This window comes from Cotesia glomerata, linkage group LG1, assembly GCF_020080835.1.
Source record: "Cotesia glomerata isolate CgM1 linkage group LG1, MPM_Cglom_v2.3, whole genome shotgun sequence".
NCBI lineage: Eukaryota > Metazoa > Arthropoda > Insecta > Hymenoptera > Braconidae > Cotesia > Cotesia glomerata.
The window spans coordinates 2,734,579-2,759,204 of record NC_058158.1 but is presented as its reverse complement, the minus strand read 5'-3'; the positions used below and the strand labels follow the sequence as shown (position 1 = coordinate 2,759,204).

At 30.9% G+C, this 24,626-nt stretch overlaps 1 protein-coding gene and 1 long non-coding RNA gene across 2 annotated transcripts in view; both read left to right on the top strand.

Annotated features, from left to right (window-relative positions):
• LOC123261488 (hemicentin-1) overlaps nucleotides 1-24,626 on the top strand; it is a 228,505-nt gene that overhangs the window by 99,261 nt on the left and 104,618 nt on the right. The gene's annotated exons all lie outside the window — the stretch shown is intronic.
• On the top strand, nucleotides 1,749-23,743 carry LOC123261641. The gene is made up of 3 exons (XR_006508718.1): nucleotides 1,749-1,931; nucleotides 23,161-23,378; nucleotides 23,449-23,743. It is a non-coding gene; the product is annotated as an uncharacterized LOC123261641 (long non-coding RNA).

Sequence of the window (24,626 nt, the reverse complement as noted above, 5' to 3'; positions counted from 1 at the left end):
AAAAATTATATAAAAAACTTTAATATCGATGTTCTAATTAGCGAATTGTCTAACTCCATTTTAGAAAATCTTCCATTTGTTCGAAAAAACAATTAGTTAAAAATTTATTATCACTTTAAAAAACCATTTAATATCTACTAGAGGTATAATATTTTAGTTTGAATCATTCAAATAATTTATAATTGGACTATTGCTACATCAAAATGTTAAAAAATCACCTTCTGCAAATTAAGGGGTTAGATCAATTGCTAATTAGACCGTCAATATTTATATTTCATGCCATAACTTAGTAAAAATAATTCAAAGCAAATATTTAATAACTTACTCAATTACACAAGTTATGAGTAAATAATTGGAATGATCTATTCAAAGTAATACAATTATTTAATGACAGTTAATCTTGTAGACATGGATTGATTTTATAGAATTCAAAATGAATAGACAAATCATTAGAAACGAAATAAAAAATATGTACATGTACATATTTTTAATTACTAATAATTGTTTTGTTTTATTTTAAATTATCATTTAATTTGTTTTTTAAATTGTTTTTAGAATTAATAATGCTTACTAGATTTATTCTTTACGGTGATATACTGAACTTTGATAAAAAAAAACAACATGGCGCGTAAAGGAAAATCGTGACGATTTTTTACATTGCTACAAAATTTCTCTCATACGTCGATAAAGAAGTTTCACTTCAAAACCGGCTCTCCATTTATTAGTATAGATTACTAAATTTAAAGTACCAGTGAATCATGAGGCTTAGTTGAATGAAATTTGTAATGAAATAAAAAATTTTTTACAATATTTTCTCTTAACAACCAAAAAAAAAAAAAAACGTCAGGACATTAATAAATAACTTTCATATTCTGGTCTCCTTACATTTATCCATTACGAAAAAAAAAAAAAAATCAAAAATATATTTTATTCATGGCACTTAAAAAGCAATCGAATACAATGGACCACGCGCCTGTGTATCGCAGAACGTCCCTTTCCCGGGTTTTATCCTCTTGACATGCGTCTCAGCTGGCACATCGAAGGAATAAAATGAGGATCCGATGTCAATGATGAAAGTAAGATAAAAAAACACATATGTGTATGTCTGTACATGTATATAATAATCTAACACCGTGAAGAAAAAGGAGGGCACGAGCAAAAAAGATTCGGGTCCAATGTATGTACGTTCAATTGGGGTCCGTCGACATCTGCGGACCGCGTGCCCAACCCAAAACCAATAGCGCATACGTCGACCTTTACATTATTTTATTTAACACACACATATCTAATATAAATATAAAAAAGATATATGTGATATAAAATATGGCGCGCGCCGGAAGTTTAGACCGCGTGGTAGTCCGTTGGAGGATTTCTTTGTTCGACGACGTGCCTCGCCAAGCCGTTCTAAGATTACAAATTTTCTGGGTTCTTCACAATTCTCAACTCTTGTACGCAGAATACATCAGAGGTCTGCCAGTATAGTAGCGCTCTCTTGTATCGTATTGTACGATGTAAATGCACAGTAAGCATAAGTATAAGTAAGGTATTTATTGAAAGAAACATTCGGCACGTACGAGTCTCACACCCGTTCCTTTCGAATGCTAATATTTTTCCTTTATTTTTATAAATATTTTTTTACTACTCGAAATAACTTTCCAAGCTAAATATTCATGCCACGGAGATAACGTTTTTTTGTTTAACACAATGCTATACGCGGTACGATTCACCAGATCCAGTCGTACACTTCTAGTAGTTAGTAGTCGTTAAAAGTCTAGGCAGAGGGTATTTGTGTGCTTGAAACAGATGCCAAGAGCGTAAGCTTAATTTAACGTATCGTACTTTAATAGAAAGTTTAAGGCTTGGAAAATTTACTGTGTAATTATGATTATAATTAATATCTACGACACGACTAACCAGTTTCATATTGCCGGGTAAATATTATTATTGGAATAAAAAATATTATGATGATAATAATAACTGAAATTAGTTTATCTATATATAACTATAAAATACTTAATTAGATTTTTGACAGAATCAATTTTAAGAAAAAGAAAGTCGCCACGTATCAATTCTTTCTTTGTTATTATACATTTCATATTATTTAATAATTTAAAATAGAAATGATTTTTAAATTAGGAAAATAATAATGATAATACAAAAAATTGGTACAAATTCTTGTTATTAAAAAAATTTATTTGTCTGAAAGCTTGGAAATGTACATTGCAAAAAAAATTAACTTGATTGAAGAGATAAATTTTTGAATCAAGAAAGTCATTTTTAAGATTTTAATTTCTTGAATTAAAACAAAAAATTTTTAAATCAAGTGGAATTTACTTTCACTAAGAAGAATTTCTCAGTTCAAGAATTTTTCTATTTAAATCAAGACAATGAAATTCTTTAAAATTGAACTGATATGTCATTGCAAAGGACAATGAACTATGTAATCTCTACTTTATAAAGTTTCGACTATTTTATAAGTCTTGATCAGGTTCTGAAAAATACATAATTAATTAAAAACATATAATTCTTTACAAATATGATTAAGGTTTTTTTTAGAGCCATTTATATTTTATGTAATTGTTCAATGTTCACAGTGAATATCATTGCACTTAACTTATAAATAATACATTTGGACCAAAAATATCCGTCCAATTTAATAATTACTCATATGAAAACATCTAAAAAAGAAATTTTAGTTAAGGATTTAAAAAAGACAATCAAGCTAAGTATCTACAGAATAAAAGAAAATAATAATAATAATAATAATTACACTAATAATAAAGCATATCTTGATACTCGAAGTGTAATTATGACTCGTACATTGCTCCCTAGATCTTTTACTTTCTTATACTTAGAGTAGAGCTCGTAAGTGAGAATTCACGTATGTAGTCGGGAACGACTCCTCACACACGTTACGTATCCCCTATATAATACCACGTGTATGTACCTGTAAGTGTACCTAGATGACCCGCCACCGATCAACGGTGCAAACCGGTTTCTCCTGGCGTTCCGTAGCTTCTTCGATGTTTAGAGAGATCTATAGTTGATGTTATTAAACTCCGTAACCTTTAAATTTTAAATCCTTACATATATGTTATGATATTTTAAATTTTAAATCTGGTTGTTATTATTGCTGTTATCCATCAACCTTATCCAGTTATTCCTTGACTAATGATATTAAATAAATAAAATTGAATTAAAAACCAAAAACGTTTGAACAAACAAATATACATTAGGTTATTTTAGATACCAAAAAGTACACTGATGAACAAATTTATTAACTATTAATGAATTTATTTGTTTGGAAACAATCTATTCATTTATTAAATACAAATAAATATTTTTTACTATATAAATAATATTTTTTAATTAAAAATAAATATTCATCAACTGTTAATAAGCATTTATTATATTTTTGAATGTTAAAAATTTATTTATTAACAATTAATAAGACTGATTAATCATTAACAAATCATTCTATCAGAGTATTTTATGACAAAGTATTTGAAAAATAAAAGGTTAATATGAATATTTGAGCGGAATAATGTTGTATTACATTACAGATAAAGTAAATGTTACCAAAATAGGATCTTAAATTTATCTGGGAGCAAAGGTTTCAATAATGTGCCATAAATCAGTCGAATGGGGTATAAAGCAACTATCCTGTATAATAATAATAATAATAATAATAATAATAATAATAATAACAGTAATAATAATAATAAAGTAAATCTTATACTGAGGGCTTGCTCCTCGCTCAAGAGTATAAGACACGATCTTCTCCTGTAACCATCTCCATCTACGGAACAGAGGCTCCGACCGTCTCGTAGCTTGGCGATTACCTTGAGCTCTTCCAGTACCTGGAGAAGGGCAAAAGCCTAGGGCACCGGGTCATCGCTCCCAGATTACACTGAGTTAGCGTAATCCTATTGGCCAAGGATTCCTACACACTCTTACTCGATCCTCCGGCTCCTACAAATCCTGATTATCTAAACATTCATCCTATCCACCAGATTTGAGATTCGAGATTTGAGATTCCAGATCCAATAGAACCTGTTTATTTTCCTCAATCCCGCAACTCATCGCATTCAATTTTCAATACACCTCTCCAATAACTGACTCAATATACCACAATACTATCTCAGTAATAACCTTATTGTATTATATTCATCTTCATCGTCATCTTTTCTATTTTTTTTCTAACCTCTGTTCTATGAATTATTCAAGTTTGGATCTATATACTGAATATTTAAATTAAGTTTTAATCAGAAAAATATACATTTAAAAATAATCTAAAATTTATTTTTAACTACAAATTAGCTCGAGGCTAGAATGGAAAAAAATTTTTTAGACATAAAATATTTAGAAAAATGATTACGTAAGTGGATTAACCCTAACTGACTGTTTAAAAATTTCAAGGAAAAGTTACTTCATATTTCACCTTCTAAGAATTTTATTTTCGAAAAATATAAATCATGTGGATGTAAAAATAATTTTATTTTTATAGTTATTGGTTTAAGAATTTTTAAAAATAAAATTCTTATAAATTTTTAACATCAAAAATTTGTTTTTTGTAATTTTTTTATTTATGTTTTGTCGTTTCGACGCGATCCCCGTTTAAGACCCTGGACTTTGGAGAGCAATTTCGAGCCGAGGATTGCTCAATATTTGAAATAATATTCAGTTGGATACGTGGTTGTTACAAGATCTTACATTCAAATTATCAATAAAAAATTTTTTAAACAAGATTGAAAAAAAAAGTCAAATAGCCATAATTTAATATTTAAAATAGTTACTTTCGGAAGATGTCTGAAAACATTGGGGATTTGGACATTGAAAAGACGTCATAAATCCAATATGATGGCACATTTTTAATACGATCTATAGGTATTCTATAGAATACTCTTTACTTAGCATTTTATTCCAAGAATTTTATCTACTTCTAATCGCGAATAAATTTTTATCTAGCCATTTATGTTCTGATAAAAGCCAATTATATATTTGGCCCGATCTGATCATACATGGTCTTAAGAAAGAATTAGAAAGATTTATATTTTAGAACTTAAAAACTCCGGTTAACTATCCAGTAGCAAAACGATTCAGCGACCGTGCGCCGTCTGTTAGAGATTTTCAACACTACTGTTGATCAAAAAATTTTATAATATTTAAGGTAATGCGGGCCAATAGATTTTGAGTAATCTCGAAAATAAAATTTTCAGAAAATGTTTTTTTTTAAATAAATTTAATCTGCTGAATCAATCGTTTTCAAAAACTAATCAGCTCTTAAGCTTAAAAAACTGCGTCGATTGCCGTCAACGCGATCAAAATTGGTCGATTCGTTTGTGAGGTATCATGAACAAAATATCAGGGAAAAAATGTTTTTTTTTCTTACATAACTCCGACATTTATTCCTGGATCGTTTTTGATTCAACGAGATGATTTTTAGAGCTTAAAAAAATCACTTTAATCGCCGCCAATAACGTCAAAATCGGTTGAATGGTTCGAGAGATATTTAACTTTAAAAATTACAAAAAGTATTTTTTTAACACATCTTTGAAATTTCACGTCCGATTGTTTGGTTAGTAATAATTAATCTTTTTGTTCTAGAATAACTGCATAGAATGCCTTTAATTTTTTTTAAATCGGTTGATTCATTTGTGAGATATCGTCAAAAAAATTCTAAAAAATTGTTTTTTTTGTGATACATTTTTATTGGCTTCACCAATCGATTCGAAAAACTGATCGGTTTTTAAGCTTGGAAACCCGCGTTGATCGCCGTTAACAGGACTGAAATTGGTTGATTAGTTTGAGAGATACCGTTGACGAAATAATTCGAAAAACGCGTTTTTTTTTAATTAGTCCGACATTTTCTATCTGATTTATTATTGCTTTTGGCGTAAAATGTGGAGCGTTTAGGTATGGAGTTAGCGGGAAGTTGCAGGGATGGCTTTTATAAAAGCCAACCCTATAGGGTCTACTGTTATCCTAATTTTTTATACTGAATACATAATAAAAAAATTCAAAATATAAAACAAAAGTAAGAAACATATTGTTTTTTGGGGGGCCCATTTTACCCCACTTTTCTCAATTTTTTAATTTTAATATACACAAAAAAATTAATACCATAAACTCAGTAAGAGGCCAAAAAAGTAAAACGAGCTGAAAAACTCATATTATAAAAATTTTCTTGATGTGGCCCATTTTGCCCCACATTTTCAATTTTTTATTTTTAGTGAACAGAGCAAATTGAGGTCAAATACTTGGCAAGGGACTAAAAAAAAAGTAAAACCAGAGAAAAACACTAAGGATATCAACATTTTTTTCTTAACGGGCCCATTTTGCCCCCCCCCCCTTCTCCTACTAGCTGTTACTCGCCCGCTCCGCTGGGCGCTTTATAGAATTGCATTTTTAGATCTAGACTTGAAATTTAATTAGTATTTTTTTGATTTGCACAGATTCCAAATTCTATCGAATTGACATGTACCTTTTATCCATGTAATTATTCTAGCTGATATTCATTGTAACTTTTAATGTGCAATCATTATAACCTTGACGTGTCTTTCTTACAAAAATGAATAATAATTGATATGAAAAAAAATTTGTAATGAGCATTGAAAGTTTCAGTTAAAGAAATGGCAGGTCTCATAAGTGAAGAAATCTGCCTAGAATATAAACATAACCAATAGAATTAAAAAATTTATTTTAAACAAATGACAATCGAATATAATAAATTTAGTTACAATAAATAGTATATTACACATCTAGGGCAGTAAAATAAGAAATGTCTCAGATCACATGTAATTGTTGTCCGAGGCGAAGCCGAGGTCAATAAACATGTGATCTGAGGCTTTCTTATTTACTGCCCGTGGTGTGTATACTATTTTTCTCCTCGACGGAGGCGGAAAGCGGCATTTTCGTTTAGCGCAGTGGGAGGAAAATCGACGCTTTCCGCCCGGAGATGAGAAAAATTCATTATTTCTAAGTCAAAAAAATGTAGACTCCGGATAAGTAATCACCAACTAATCCTAGATTAGGCTAAATCCGGACGTACTTTTGGATATGGTCGACTATGTATAAATTACCATATCAGAAAATTTTTTCACGGGCATCGAATGAAAAAATCAAAAATAAATTAATCAAAAAAGTTCAATTACAAAAGTAATTTTTATTAAAAACTATCCTTGACAAAAAAACAACAGACAATTTATTTAAAACAATACAACGAACCCAATCCCATTTTGTCGTTGTAATTAAAATCAATTACTTGTTCATACACATGTGTTTAGTCTCAAATGCCGACGTCAATCGAGCTTTACTCTTATTCAGCGATTCATAGTCCAGTAGAGTATAGAGCAGACTTTCTTTCAGTGCAGAATGAATACAGCTCTGTATATACTTTTCATATCACATACATACATATTAATGCGGCTAGCTAACTATACATCTATACGTCTACACTCATACTCATAAAGCTTTAGTAGACTCTAGACTCATGAAAGCGAACCTATTATAACGAAACTATTAGATGCACCTCGAAGCCGCGGGCAATTTCTAAAAACCTATTAACAAGCTGCCCACCACCTATCAAGAGCATACGTCCCGCGGAGGAATATAAACTCTACTACCCCATTTTACATGTTATATTCCACCCTGTCCTGGGGGATCAACGTTACCCCTTTACCCGTCTCTCTTTTTCTGTCTCTTCTTCTATATTCTACATTCTACATGTCCATACTCAAAAGCACCCTCTACACACTACACTACACCCAAACCACATTTCCACATACTGCGCTCCCATTCACGCCATTATTATCCATAAATTCGTGAGTGTTCGAGACTCGCGGCGTCGAAGATTTAATATACGAAGCTCCCGCGAGAGAAACTAATTACCGCGGCTTTTAAATTCGCGGCACCATTCTATTCCCTATTTTGCAGTGTCCCAGGATTCTCGCCATCGACGACACATTCGGTGTCCACTGTATATGCATATATATGTATGCACAGTCATAAATGATGTGAACGTGGACTATCAAGTGTAAAACGAATCGCAATTATTGTATATGCAGAGTACTGCCGTAGGTGCTTTTAATCGAAAGGTTCAGAGTACTTTTCAACGAGTGTAACTGCCTTCATTTACTCGTTATTTATTTTCTTTTTAAAACTTTTATTTTGTACTGTGTACTGTAGAAAATAAAATGCTTGTGATTGCGTTTGGCACTTGGCAACTTTATTGCATTAAAAAATTAATTTTAACTTTTACTTAAATTTTCAGTATTACAACACTTCAATATTTACGAAACATGCTTCGATTGAAAATGAAGTTTATCTAATAGTTTTTTGCTACACCTTAGAGTGGTTTTACCACCAAAGGCACTTTCTAAGAATTTTTTTTTTTTAATTTATACAGATTATTTCTGTAATTATTCTGCATCGATTAGAGAAGAATTAAACATTTGAACAACATATAGTTCTAGAAATATTAGATTGAGTTTTTGAAATTATTGTACATTGCACTGTATGGCGTACCGAAAATTTGACAAAGATATTTAATTATAAACTAAGAAAGTTTTCCGTTGATTATTATAAAAAACTATAATAACACATAACATATTGGAATATTATACTACTAGCTGTTACTCGCCCACTCCGCTGAGCGCTTTATAGAAGTGCATTTTTAGATCTAGACTTGAAATTTAATTAGAATATTGTTTTGACTTGCACAGATTCCAAATTCTGTCGAATTGGCATGAACCTTTTATCCATGTAATTATTCTAGCTAATATTCATTGCAACTTTCAATGTGCAATCATTATAACATTCCCATATCTTTCTTACAAAAATGAATAATAATTGATATGAAAAAAAAAATTTGTAATGAGCATTGAAAGTTTCAGTTAAAGAAATTGCAGGTCTTATAAGTAAAGAAATCTGCCTAGTATATAAACATAATCAATAGAATTAAAAAATTTATTTTAAATAAATGACAATCGAATATAATAAATTTAGTTACAATAAAAATTCATTATTTCTAAGTCAAAAAAATATAGGTTCCGGATAAGTAATCACCACCATATCATATACTAAAATCTTCTCCGAAATACGCTGCATCTTATAGTATAAGTATTATTCCGATCGGTTCAGTAGTTTTCGCAGTATAACCGGACAAAAAAACCGGCTTTCCATTTATTAGTATAGATTAGAAAAATTTTTTCAATTTAGGGAAGTTTATTTATTTTAATCAAAAAGGCTCGATTCTAACTATCGATCGAATCGATACAAAATGGCTCACATTTTAGCATAATATTTTCGCTCTGATAGTCATAATACAACTACTTTAATCCAATAATAACATCAACTTCCAATGTATTTATAATTTTTCCTGTAAAAATTTCATAAAAATCACAAATTAAACTCCTCTGAACCAACGTTATTCTAAGCAGATCAGATCTAAATGAAAAATCACTCCCCCGCAATTAATTCATATTTGCTTCGCAAATTTTCTCGAGTATTATCATCATTATTCTTCTGCATTTCATTCCTATCGCGAGTTTTAACATAAAAAAATAATTCTACCAGTAAGCTCCATACGTATTAACGAAAAAAGTAGTGGATGAAGAAATAATTAAAACCCGGATTTCATGCACACTGACTGCCGCTTAATAATCGTGATTCGTCTGAGGGTTTAACATACATCACTAATAGCGGGACTTGGCGAGTAATCTCGCTATAATTTTTTCCTCCATAAAATTCTTACTGTCTCTTATTTTCTCTTTGTCTTTGTATTACGCTCATGCATGTTTATGGGTGACCATTTTTTTAACTGGACTGAGACGAGGATCAACAAAATGATGACGGGATGATGACACGAGCAGTATAGCAAATAAAAGTATAACAAGAAAGCGAGGATAAAATGGTAAAAGGATGAGCAAGAGAATAACGCGTCTACCTCGGGCTCGAGTTTGAGAATAATAGTCCAGCGTGATTCTACTCCTATTCTATTCCAGCGGTACTTATCCCGGGATGGAGACAAAGACAGAGACAGCTTTTTTAAACCCGGGAATAAAAATCGGAATATTGAAGTTATAATTTCCCGTATTACCTCGTGAAATCGGTGGAAACGATTCTATGGCTTGCTTCGCTGCATTACCGCCTTCGAGTGTATGCGTTGTTACACCTCCCTACGTACAATCGAGGACGTGTGCGAAGCGGCACCTCGAACCCACTCGAGAAAATTACCGCTTGTAACTTTAATTCCTCGATTATCCTGCATTGCCCTGTTAGAAGGTTATTGCACATGGATATTACTGAGTAGCTCACGTACACACCACACACATGTGTTAATAGCCCCGTTCTGGTCCTCGTCTCAATTTTAGAGACACTTGGTTCATTTTTTTTTTCTTTGAATATAATAGAAAGAAATTTGATGAGCGGAATTAACGAACGACAAGGCAGGGTAATTGTTTTCAGAATAAGGTTATGGACAGCAGTCTGTTGATCTTGTTCTCGGTGATTCTCTCGAGCTCTTATCGACGTGTCTTAATATAATCGAATCGCTCAAGGGGTTGGGTAAGAACATTGAATGCTTTCAGATAGTGCAGGGTACCGTATCGCAATGGCCAAGCCGATGCAGATTGGATCGCTTTCGAGCAAGAAAATTAAACTGGCTATTCCGATTATTGGCTCATTGCACACCAACGGCTCCACGGTTTCTCAATTAAATATTCTATCCTGTCTGCTCGGAATTGTCTTTTTTAAAATCAAAGCATTGCTTTGATAGGATTGCTCTTACTGTTACTGGAAAAACGTGCGGGCATTCGGTAATTCGAGTTTTGATTTTAATGTTGTTATTTGTTTGAAGATGTGTCATGGTATGATTTTGGAGTAGATCAGGTTTAATTTGTTTATAATTAACAAAGCTTATCCACTTTGTACACTGATAGAAGGATTTCTTATTATTTAAAAAGATTTCTTTGTATTTAAGAAATCATTTCTTAAACATCATTTCTTAATATTTAAAAAATATTTCTTAGATAAAAAGAAATATTTCTTAAATATTAAGAAATATAAATACTAAAAAATATTTCTTAAATACAAAGAAATATTTCTTAAATACTAAGAAATATTTTTTAAATGCTAAGAAATGATTTCTTAAATACAAAGAAATCTTCTTAAATGCTAAGAAATCCTTCTATCAGTGTAGATAATAAATATGGTGTGTTGTTATTTTTAAAAATATGGAAAAATGTTCTTTTATTTCAGACGAATGCAAACTGTACCAATAATTTTTAAATAACTTGAGTTTAAAAAATAAGTAGTTTAGATTTTTCATTACTTGCAAAATATTTTTTTGATGATTCAAAAAATAATTTTTTTTTTCTAATGTTGTCTGTATAACTATAGAAATTTTCAACAAAAGTTTTTTCTATCAGGCTTGAGTTTAAATCCAGAACAAACTACTGAAAATACCTAAAAAGTTCAATAAATATTATTTTTACAAAATTTGATTTTAAAAATATGATCATTAATTATTGATTAATAATGATAAAAAATTTTTTCACTTCTTTGAATAAATGAAAAGTAACCATAAAGAATCCAATGTAAATTTTATATAAAAAAAATTTTTTTACAAAATAAAGACTCGATAATATCCGTATTGCATTTGGGATCTTAATCCTGTTATATTTTTTTTTTATATCCGCATACAGTATTTATATTTATAGAAGTAAATACAAGTGTGTGGGAATGCTCAGCCATAACATCTGGTTTTCAAACAAACCGCTCAAATATAATATGTATCGGCAGAGTGAAAAGTTTAAAAGTTTGTTTGCAACATGACAGTCTTTTCTGTTTGGGATGAAGCATACATACACCAAAGGAAATTTTATCAAACAGTAGATTTATGAAATTTTTATGCAGAAAAAGTTTTCGCTTAAAACTTAACACTTTTGAGTCTTACTTTTTTTAATGAGTTTGAGTTTCTACACCACACCAGTATAGTATCATCACCAGCACCTTTTCGACGACTTGTGTGTTTGAGGTCACATCACCGCAGGTTGTAAATCACAATAAATTTCATAAGAAACCCGAATCTGAATCTGGGTATATAATATCTCATCTCGTTTCTCGTTTCCGTGATATTATTATGCTCAGTGACATAATAATAGTAAACGAGATGATGCCGCAATAAAAAGTAGAAAAATAAAAAAAAAAGTTGAACTAGAAATGGCCCGAGTAATCTATCCGGGAGATCTTAAATGCAAACCCTTGAGATTATAATCAGGAAAAAACTCGACATCAGCATTTTGTTACCAAATATTTTCCAAGATTCCGAGGGGTGATTTCCGCAACTTGCACGGGTATAATGTAAGCTAAATAAAACCGATTGGGAATGAAAAATAAAAAAACCCTTTGCTTGAATAATAACAAGCCTGAGATAAAGATAAGATAGAACGAAGAAGAAGAAGAAGAAGAAGAAGAAGATGAGACGAATAAGAAAGATTTTGAATACACGGCGAACGTCGAGGTTACATTAGGCAGTAGTGCACACCCTGGCACAATCTCAGAGCAAATCCTCTCCTGAGCTCGTTTCCAGAAATGTCGACATTGCTGTCGATGTATTAGCGGATTATGCGAAACCGTACAACGAAAAGATTCGCGAGTCACAGGGTTTCCTGAACGGTAAGTGCCACCGGATTCGGATAAGCCAGAAGAGAACGAGAAATGATACAAGTAGAATAACATCATAATGTCGAATCTATTTTCAATGTACACACTACACACATGTATCATCTATCATGTGTGTTTATGTGTGTATGTGTGGAGTTATCCGGGCACATTTATCGTGGCTCAACATAAGCAATATTGGCACGAGTTAAGCTGTAGCTCAGTGAACAACGAGCACGTTATAGAGGCCTTACAATTCTCTCACAGAAGACCTACAAGATGACAGCTGGTGGTACACTGCTGATGTGTCTTTGATAGTCTATATAATACGCACTCAATTCACCACACTATTTTTGTCAGCTCCACTGCACCTCGAGTACTCGGCTACGACCCAAAGCCCAAAATGTTCTGCTGTATTGAGCATCAGTATAAGTATGAGGAGATCCAGATCCAACATACAGAATCCACAACCAGACCCTCTAAATCTACTGCTCACGCTTGAGTTTCTTCAACCAGATAAAGACTTGACATAAGTGCTCTTTTATATCCCAACTCCGCAATAAAAATACTTCCAGGATTATCAGGCTGGAAGATAAAATTAATTTACTAGTAAAATACTTTTTGTGTTAGCTTTTGAACAAAATACTTGCGATAATGATGAGTTATCATACACATGCAGTTAGCACGAGTCTTGGAAATTAAATGAAATTAATTTTTACGCGTAATTTTTTTAGCTCTTGCCTGTTGATTGAACCCTAGGTTGAATGTACGATGTTTTTATACTTCACGTTAAAAAATTTTTTGATATAGCTGGATGTATCCATATTTAATTTTTTAACTGAAAGTAGTGTTTAAAATCTTTCATACATGGCGCATACTCCCTGAATCTTTTCTTTCCAAGAGAGTTAAGCCTGAGGTAATAAGTCTTAAATTAAAAACCATTTTTTGGATTCTTCTAAGGTGACTTTTTGATATTTAATCGACTATAAACCGATTTTAATCTAGTACGAGATAATAATTGATAAAAAAAAAATTCTAGATCAATAACAAAATTGTAAAAAATTATTTGTTGTCTCATGTGTAGCCTGAGATGAAAATTTATCAAAGGAAATTTTTTCATTGCAGCATTGTAGAATAAAATATTAAGAATTTTAATTTTTAAAAGATGAGATTTAATACCAAAGATTACAGCCTTAATAAAACTCCGTCATTGACTTATTTAATCCATGTTATCTCTATGTGGGATTAATTAAATGAAAATAAAAATATTATAGAGCGTACCGAGTGTCTTGGTTCCCATCATCACCTTCATCAGGAGAATCATGAGAATACTGATGCATTAATGCGTTGCCTTGCATTAATGTATCATTATTACACGGAATTATTATAATAACAAGGTAGTGTATACGTAATATAAACTCGACACAGCACTTTGAAACGTTATTTACGTCCTTCTTCACCCACTCTATATCCATGTCCACATCCACATCCTATCCACGCATTACATATTATATATATATATATATATATATATATATATATATATATATATATATATATATATATATATATATATATATATATACGTATATTGTTACTCTTATTATTTTCGTCCGTGCACAACCACATGATGACAACTCACACCAACTTGTCTCCTTTAATTTCCTTCTACCTCTTATTCATCAGTATCTGCCCTTCCTTCACTTCAAGTATTGAATTTCGATGCTTTGGGGCAAAGTGTGTACTACTACGACAATAATACTGTAAATAATAGTACTGGGTACTGAGACTGTCGCTAACTGGAATAAGTAGCTGTCCTTGCCTTGATGAAATCGAAACACGAGACATCATATTATTTTCGATTAACATTAATGCGCAAATATTAACGAGAAGAAAAAAAATAATTGATTTATTATTATTTGTACTATTATTTTTACATTTAAAAAATTGGAAGTTAATTTTACTCCTATCACTAGAAAATACAGTGAGAAATAAAACAATGCGAGTTCGGAGTGAATCGTAAGAATTTATTAAAAAATGCTACTTATAGAAATTAAAAATAAATATTGATGCAATTTTTTAAAAATATTAATACTTATGTGTTATATCAAACGACTCTGTAATTACGCGTTTTATCACTTTCAAAATAATAACAATTATTTTGTTATTTTTATACAAAAAAAAATGAAGAATTTACTCTGTCGAGTTTTTTATTATCAATAATATAAATACAATTTATCTCGGAGAGAATTTTACTCGGGTGGGATTAAATTAATTAAACATTTTTTATATTGTAATTTTATTGTCTATTTATTTTTTTTTTTTTTTTGCATTAGAATCTAATTAGAGACTCAGATACTAGATAGCAGATAAATATTCATGGACAACAGGTACCGGTGCTGTTAATTATGTGTAGACAAACGAATGGCATACAAAGTGTAAGCTAACAATTTAATTGATAGAGTCAACGGATGTGAGATGATAGTATTGACGACGATCAGGCGGAAGCTGATGATCTTGACACAAAAATATAATAATGTAATTGGGTTACGGTTATCCATACATATATATATGTACACGTATATATATACCTGCAACTGGCAGCGAAACTTTTAGCTTTATATATCTAGAGTACGGCCTGTAATTTAATTAGTATATTGAAGCTGTCGAGCATCTACTCGATTCATCGTTCGAGAATTTGATTATTGGCAATCAATTTGAAGAAACACGGAACTATGATTCGACTGGTGAAACGCGGATATCTAAAAATGAAAAAATTCAGGACGTCGAGTAGTGAGTACTATGCCGGATTTTTTCACATCGTTTAAATTGTCAAAAAAAAAATCAGGGTAAAAAGTAAAGTTTAAATCGAACGGATAACGAACTGGTATTTCTGTTTTTAGTTTCAAAAATCACCTCTAAATTTTATTTCTTCCTACGTAAAAAATTATAATGAACAGATTTTAGTGTGGATATCATTCGTCGAGTCCATTTAACTGCAAACGGAGCTTGCTTGCTGGAGGCTAATAAATTTTGACATAGGTTTAAAGAATACTTAAAGTTATTTTTGGTTGACTTGTTCATTTCTTCGTCTTCTTCTTCTGATCCTTCTTCAATACGACTATATAGCACATAAGGCCTTTAACTTATATACATATATGTAATATGTATACTATAGATTATATATAATATCTGAGTCTTAAAGAATGCGTGAGTAATGCCTCAGAGAAAACGAAACGGGACTCATATGGGTCGTGTTATGAACTTGAGAATGCGTGAAAGACTTTAACTTAACTTTTTGTTTAACTGCTTATATATTATATATTATAGTTGTGCCATAAGTTAACTACGCGGCAGTCTAATGTAACAGTCACCAAAATTTGAAACTTTATTTATTTCACGCCACGTCATATCCATTTTTATGATGATTATTGTTATTAATGTAAGGCGGTACAGAATGTTATATATGTGGTGTAAGCTAAAGAGTTTAACAGCGTGTTTATTATACATATTTTTTGTTCGGTTTCAACTTGTGTGTTTAATTATTTTGAATTTCGTTTTTAATTGGCTCCGGCTTCTAAGAACACTGAGAATATTTATTTGCTGGCTAAAAAATTAAATGGAGACGAGAAAAGGGAGGAGTTTTATTTATATTATTATACTCATAAGAAAAAAATCTCTTGATTGAAGAGAAATATTTTTAATTTGAGAAAATAAGCGAAAATCTGCTTCAAAAATTTTAGCAAAGATGAATTCTACATATTCGATCAAAATTATTTTATCTTTGTTTGATATAATTAAAGTTCGGGATTAAAAAATAAAAAAAAATCAAAATATGCTCTTAATGATTAAAAGTCAAAAATCATAAATGCAAATACTTTGAATAATTTTTTTGCACTTTTTTCTAAAAAGTATTTGAAAAAAAGTTTTTGTTCAAGTAAAGCTCCGGTTATACCATTATTAAAAAATTTAAGAGAAAAAAAACCTTCAAAAATGTCAAAAAATTGAGAATATCTAAAATATAAATTTTTCAAATCTTCCAATTTTGAGTGGGATGTAAAATTCTTGCACGAAAAATTTTTTATTTTTCTTTTCTTGATTTAATTTTTGGATTAATTTAAATTTAATATATGAAAACAACAGTGAAATTTTAAAGAAAATGATTTTTTAGATCAAGTAATTTTTTTGTGTGAATACTTAAATTTTATTAACATTTTTTGGTAAAAATTCTTATAATTTCGACACATCAAGGTAAAATGTTACAGGTAGTTAGTTACAGAAACGGATAAAATTGGCTGAACAAAAAATGTTGAATAAAAAGAAAGAGATAGAGTATTATTTGATAATAGCAAATGTCGGGTGAGTTTGAATTTCATGAAACACTCGGCATCATGTCAAGACGAAGGTTTATGTATAGAATATATATGGATACAGCGAAATCGTATATATGAATATAGATAGATGTATGTATGTATATATGTCAAATAAAAAGTGAGACGAAGAGATCAAGGAGGGTTCAGACGCGTGAAAAGGAGAAGGTTTCAGTCAAGAAATAATTCACCGATTCTCGGGCTTCAAATATACTTACGTTTCCTCAGTACAGAGCAAGAGCCAAAAATCGAGGAAATGAGAGAGAAAGATAAAAGTGTAGAGCAGAGAGCTATCCTAAGATTTAAAGGTAAAAAATTCTTTCGGTCGATTTTTCTCAAACTTTAAATAAAGTATTAAATGAGAAAAGTAAAATGTCATAAATTAACTTAATAATGATGATAAATATAATATAAACCGGTACGGCTGCTAGAAAATTTTTCCAGAGTAGAGGTAAAAATTATTTTTAAAATTGAAATATTTATTGGATGATATATAAGCGCGGATAAATATTTTTCTTCAGCCAGCTGATGTTTAATTTTAATTTCACTGCGGAACACTTCACTACTATACTGTATGGGTGGTACATTTTCTTCCAACAATAACTAATAATTAATAAAGTAAATGTTTAATTTTTACCTTACCTGTAATTTATTTCTACAGACGATAGTATTGGTATTGAACAAAAGGGGTGAATCAATAATTATACAGTCGTAAGTTTAGTTTAGTTCTCATTAAAAGGAGGAAAAAGGAAAAAGGTAAAGATAAAGATAAAAGTAGAAAATCTTCTTCAGCTGTTTCTCTGAAGAATGAAAAGTATTTGCAAGACAAAGAGTTTAAGTTTATCTTTCATTAAAGACAAGTATGCGGTGATTTTTATAATACTCCCTTTTTTTTCTGTTATTAAAAAATACCTTCTATTGCTTTTCTTTTGTACACATTTTAATCTTCCCTGGCCTACATAGATTCTATTTTTTCAACAAATTATTCGGTAGCCTGTTACTGACATATTTGTTGGCTGACTTTATTTAACAAATTTAATTATTAGTGACTGGTTTGTTTTTTTATCAGCTATTAAAATCGTTTTCTTAATTAAGAATAGAAATATTCAACAAGTATATTTTATTGACACATGTTGCGTTACTGACAAATCAATCTTAGATTGCTGTAAGCCAGAAGGTTTCTATAAAAAAAAAAAAAAAAAAAAAAAAAAAAAAACTATCAACAAAAACAGTTAATTCGTTCACAATGTTACACAATATGATTGACAGAACAGGTTTCTTGGATTATAATTTTTTAAGAATAACCTGCTGATGAATCATGAATCGACTTCAAAGTAGGTCAGGATTTAAATTGTTTATTCATAATATATGATTCATTTTAGTTCTAGCTATCAACAAGATTTAACCTCAGTTACAGAACATTTTTTGAAGTTCATGTGAGTAAAATTTACCGGAATTTCCCGTAAAAAAAAAAAATTTGAATACAATTTTACCGCACACATGGAATATAATTACTATTACACGGAGAGAAATTTATAGGAACCTTTTCAAAAATTATGGGAATGGTTCTTACACGGAGAAAAAAATTTTGCTATAGGAACTCTATAGTAGTTAGTTAGTTGTAAAAAGTTCCAGTAGGTTAACGTTTTCTTATGGTAACAATACCGTTTGGCTCCTGCAACTCTACATCGTTGAGCTCTGAGAGCTAAACGTTATTTACCTCTCACAACTTTACAAGATCGTTCTGAGACTATAACAAATTTTTTGAAGTCTGCTTAATAATTTTTTTTTACGATTTAGCATTGATAATTTAATAAATAAATGCGGCAGAATGAATTTATATTGCCAACAATAATTGTATATGACAAATAAGAATAGTATTATAATAGAAATAAAATAATAATAGAACTTATATTACAAATAAAAATTATTTGTAAATTAAAAATACGGTCGTCACAAAATTATCTTATTTTCTTAATTATATCAATAAATATTGGACATAAAATCACTACCGTATATGCACAAGAAAAAATAAATAAACGAAAACAAATTTTATTTTGTGTTAAATGGGGTCTTTTTAATGTCTTCCGATAACTTATTATTTATCACAATATATTAAACTAATAAATTAAATTAACAGTCACTGCAAATGAACCTTGAAAAACCGTAAATACAAAACAGTTCTAACGAAATTCAATTTGACAAAAAAAAAACCTATTTCCTTAAATAAATAAACAGGAAACTTGATTGTTCTCATATATTTTTAATAATATGGATGAGTAACAAAATAATTCTGTTTGTCATTTTAGAGGGTTATGAAATATGTCAGCGCACTCCACTACTGCGCAACGTAAAGCGCTCCCAACTATACCGTTTGGCTCTGAGAACAATCCCGTAGAGCTCTGAGAGCTCAACAACATTGAGTTATCAGAACTAAATAACATTATTTTACTGTAACTCTACAACGAATAGTAAACCGTGTATAGTTGTGGTAACTCTACAGTTACGTTACCAGAACGAAATTTTTTTTTCCGTGTAGGAAACCATTTCATTAAAATTATAGGAATGATTTCCATATTTTTGTCTCCGTGTGGACATATTTTTTATCAATGGAATATTATTATTATAAATTTTACAAGTATTTTATTTTGGAAAAACTAGATTTTAATTTAACAGTAATTTAAAAAAAAATTCTTTGCAATGTGGCTTTGCGTTAGGAGGTGTGCAATTAAAGAAACTTAAAATGTGGAAGCTTTCGAAGGCAATAAGTCACTGGTTTACGGATTATTACACATTCTAGAGTTAATATAAACCAGCAGTGAGTAATTGAGTCGAATTTATCACTCTTATTAGTAAAAATAATGAGGGTAAGATATGATACCAGCATGTAGACGTGTATTAGCAGCCAAATCCCTCCTTAGGTTAACTTCATCTGCTCTCTCATTAAAGTATCTTATAAACAGATTAGCGTACTCGATGTGATGGCTTATAGCGTCCCCATTAACGGATAAATGACGACAGTAAAAGATGCTGTGGAGGTTGTCGATTGTCGATGATAAAATGTACTGGAAAAAACCTTTTTCATTCCTTGTCCTATTTCGAAGTGACTCGTTGACAATTGAAGATGATACTCCTTATTTCAGCTCCCGGAAGCAGATATATGTGTAACGGGAAGGTTTTACACCGGGTTTTTATTATACATAGTTTTATTATTGCCTTGACACTTGGCTAAGTGACGGGTGACGTGATTGCAGCCCGGAAAACTGGTTCTCGCTTATCTTATACATAGTAGAGCGTATAACGTGGTGTGCATGGCCGGAGGGAGTTGAATATTCCTCAGGAGAACACTCGGAAGAAAGATGGAGACGGCTGTCGTCTTCGCGATGAGATTTGCCGACGGGTAAAGCGTTTAGAGGATGCAGGAAAAAGGAAGTGAATAAAAAAACATTGAAATAAAACGGAAACTCTGAAAAGGAGAAGGAGAAGGAGAAGGAAAAGCTCGGGGTGGAAAGGAGGCTGAGGTTTAGAATATAAGGGACCAAGATGGTAAAGAAGGAGGGGGTGGGAAAGGATAAAAAGAAAATGGAAAAGAGTCTGGCGTTTTAGATTTCCATTCGATAGCCTGGAAGATTTAATTCTGACGAGTGGACCGGACGATTTGACCCGATGTGTCCGCTCGTTCCAGTAACGTCCAGAGAATTTGAAAAGTCGAGACGAGAGAAAGGCTCCTACACCGGAGGTTTCCCTTTGGGAACATCAAGGGATTGAGGTTGAATTAAAAATAAAATGAAAATATAAAATTTATATAAGAGCTTGTGGAGGAAAGAATGAGCTTTGAGAAAGAAAGTCAAATGACAGATCGATGTCAATAAATTGAAGAGGGTACTGTGTTCTGTGCTTATGCTATATATATATATATATATATATATATATATATATATATATCTATACATATTCTTGGTTGTAGTCGGGTAAAAAATAATATTAAGGAAAGAAATACGTCAGCTATTTTATCTAAGAATTTATTCTTTTACTGGAAATCTCGTTCAGTCACACATTTTCCGATAATGAATTTTTAATATGACCCTCAGGCAATACTGAGCTTGTGTGTATGAAAAATGAAAGCATGGAGTAAATAGAATATAGGGTATTAAGAAGAAAAGAAGAGAGTAAGAGAGATGGCGACAATAAGTTTTGCAAATAGTTTGACAGCCGGCCCGAAGTGGAGTTTTCAGAGACGGAGAGAGGGTACGTTGTAAAATGAAATAAGGAACGGGTGGAGATGAGCGACAAAAAAAAAAGAGAAGAGAGGCATAGACTTGTGATAGTGAGAAGGGTAAGAGAGAATCGCGCTGCCGCCAAAATGATGGCAGGAAAGTGTTTATCCTGGAGATTGGACGTCCCAAGAGACATCTACGTAATCCCCTCGCGGCAATCTCGTAATCCTCCCTATAATTCGGTTCCTATGCTGGAGACTGTGTGTGCTGGAAAGTGTCAAGCATAAGACGACCATTTTATTTTCCGAGCAACCTCATTGTGTCCAAGACAATATTATTCATTCATTTTACGTATTAGATACTCGATCATCTAAAAAATAGTCGAATTAGATGGGAATGGGTGAATTTGTTTGGATCGCTGTCGCTGTCAAAACGATGAGCCACCTGATTTTTTTGGAACTGAAAAGAAAAATCAATTTTTGTTGAATAAGGTTTCAATTTATACGGCGAGTTTGAAAGTAAGTCAATTTAACATCAACTTCTTTTCTTAAATTATTGTTTTATTTTGGATCAGCAATTTTTGGAAATATTTAACTTTGCGAGAAATTGACTCAGCGCCAAGTGATAACTCTTAGAAAATTTACTGTGATGATATAATCACTTTTTAGTTGAGTTTTTTAATAATTTATTTAAAATTTTCTTTTTTATATTTTGAAACTTAATTCAAATGAAACTTAATAAAAACTTTTTTTATCATATATTTTATTTCTCAAAAGTATTTTTTTGGTGTTACGGTTCAATATATTTCAACTATTTATCAATCTTAAAAACTCAAATATGACCATTTGTTATTTTATTTATTATCACAACATTTTGCAAAATGTTCGCACAGGTAGGCTATTTTTTTATTAAATATTGGTTTAAATCTTAAAACTACAAATTTTATTGCTATTATAAGTTCTTAATAAATATCATGTGGCTACATAAAAAGAACCAAGATATTAAACTAAAAATTTTATTTACAGCAAACGTGAAAAAATGATGAAAAAAGAATAACAATGTTATGACAAAATAATTCAAAGTTAGAGCTGAAATTAAAAACAAACTTAGTCGGATATTTTTCAACCCTTTACAACTTTGTTGATAAATATAATTTTTCTTGTCTGTTATTATTTTTTTCACGCTTATAATCCAACCTCATAAAACGTTTTGCCAAGACGTTTAACGCTTCCCGAGAGTGCAACTTTTAGTTCGCCTTTTCCACTATTTTTATTTTTCATTTATTTTTTTTTCTTTTTTCATTTTTTACTAACTCCGATTCCCGCTTTTCTTCTTTCGTTCTATCCTTTTCCAGCGTCAACCCTTCTTACTTATACTGGATTCTTGCTGTGAAAACGAAACGAACCGTTGCAAAAGTGTGTGCATCATCCGGCTTAGTATATACATCGCGCACATACAAGTACAGCGACGGTACTTAGTTTACATAGCATAGACACATAGAGAGTTTACAGAGGCCATAAACTTGTGGTGGGATATAATATGTATATGCTGCTTGTAAACTTTTGGTCTCAGCGAGTAGAGCTAGACGAAAGCCAGTCAAGACTTAGGATCTTTCTCTTACGCTTTACGCCGATATAATATAATTCGTTTTCTTGGTAAGGTAGATTCGCTTTGCAAGCTTTTTCCGCGGTCGAATTCATTACAAACTTTTTCACAGCGTTAAAACACCGAGAGATGAACAGGAAAAAGACCAAGTAGAGCTGAGCGGAGCAGACGCGAGTCATGTAGACCAAGTTTTTATAAAATCTCAAGAAAAACACATCCCGGAACAAAGATACACTCTGCATACATCTGTTAACTCAACGCGTCTAAGGAAAATTTAAATTCAATGTTGAAATTGCAATTTTCAGGGTGCCAGCTGGAAAAAAAGAGCACGAGAATTCTATCGCTGAGATGGGTAGAAGAAGAAGAAGGAGAAGGGGATAAACAACTTGCGTATATTACACATTTATAAGACAGTAATAGTGAGATAATAGTGAGGAAAGACAATATAATAAATAAACGAGCTTTATATACTTATAACTTTCAAAACCAGTAGAGTGTGAAGCGTTTACGTGCACTAACCAAGGTACTCTATCTATAAATAACCAATTTAACTAATATTATTCCAGTGTAGTCTCTATTTAAATATTTTTCAGCCATACGTCAGTAACAATAACCAGACACCGCGTACCAGAGACTACACTGCATTCGAACATAAATAAATCTCAAGCTAGTTTGATAAAACAATGTTTATGCTTTTGAGGCATCAGGAGTACTAATGTTTTGAGAGTATTTGTATTTCATGATTGGTAAAATGATCAGTTGATCTTAAAACAGTTATTTAGTGACAAGTAACGTCATTTTACAAGGTTTTTTGGCTATAGATGAAAATAACGGATATTTATAGGATAATTGACACTCGAAATGAAAAATCAATGATCTCTTTTTCAGGAGACAGAAAAAATTTTTTAATTCAAATAAAAGTTCTATACAATTATTTAAATATTATTTGTAAAAATATACTTGTACTCGTGATTTGTTTCAATTATCAAATATTATTCTGGAAGGTAAAATACCCAGTTATTGACACTGGCCTAGTTGACACTTGCAATTTTATTCTAATTAAAAAAATTAAATGTTCTCAAAAAACCAATTTTCTTAAAATTTATAATTCAAAAATTATATTTTTTAATTTATTAGAGTTGATTTTTTTTTTTTAATTAAAATAAAATTGCAAGTGTCAATAACTAGGACAGTGTCAATAACTCGGTCTTTTACCTTATATATTTTTTTATTAAAATAACCAAAAAAAAATTAATAAAAAATTTAATCTTATTAATTAAAAAATTTTTTTTTTAAATATAAAACCTACAAAATTTGTAATAATAATATTATATTGAAAACAATATGTCCAAGAATAATTCAAATTAAATTGTTAATTGTGTATCATTAAGCGATTTCAGAGGAACGAAATTAGCGAGATGAAAATGAAAATAAATCGAATTATTTTAAGAAGATAAAAGTTATAACGACCTCAAACAAGCGTTGATAACCAAATACGAGAGCGTTTATATTCAGCTCACATATGTCTTAGCTCTTGGGTTATTTTCCGAATCTCTATATCGAATAAGGAACCTGGATTTCATGGGTTGCAAACACTGGCATTATGATTGAGCACCAAAAGAGTGCCTCACTTTTAAGAAACTAAAACTTTTTATTTGCACAACTAACCTGACACCATAACTTTTCACTCGTGCATAAATTGTAGCAGCGCATCGTATCTGCAGATAGACAAGGAAGCAAAGTGTGCCGCATTCGAACTCGAAAAAGCTTC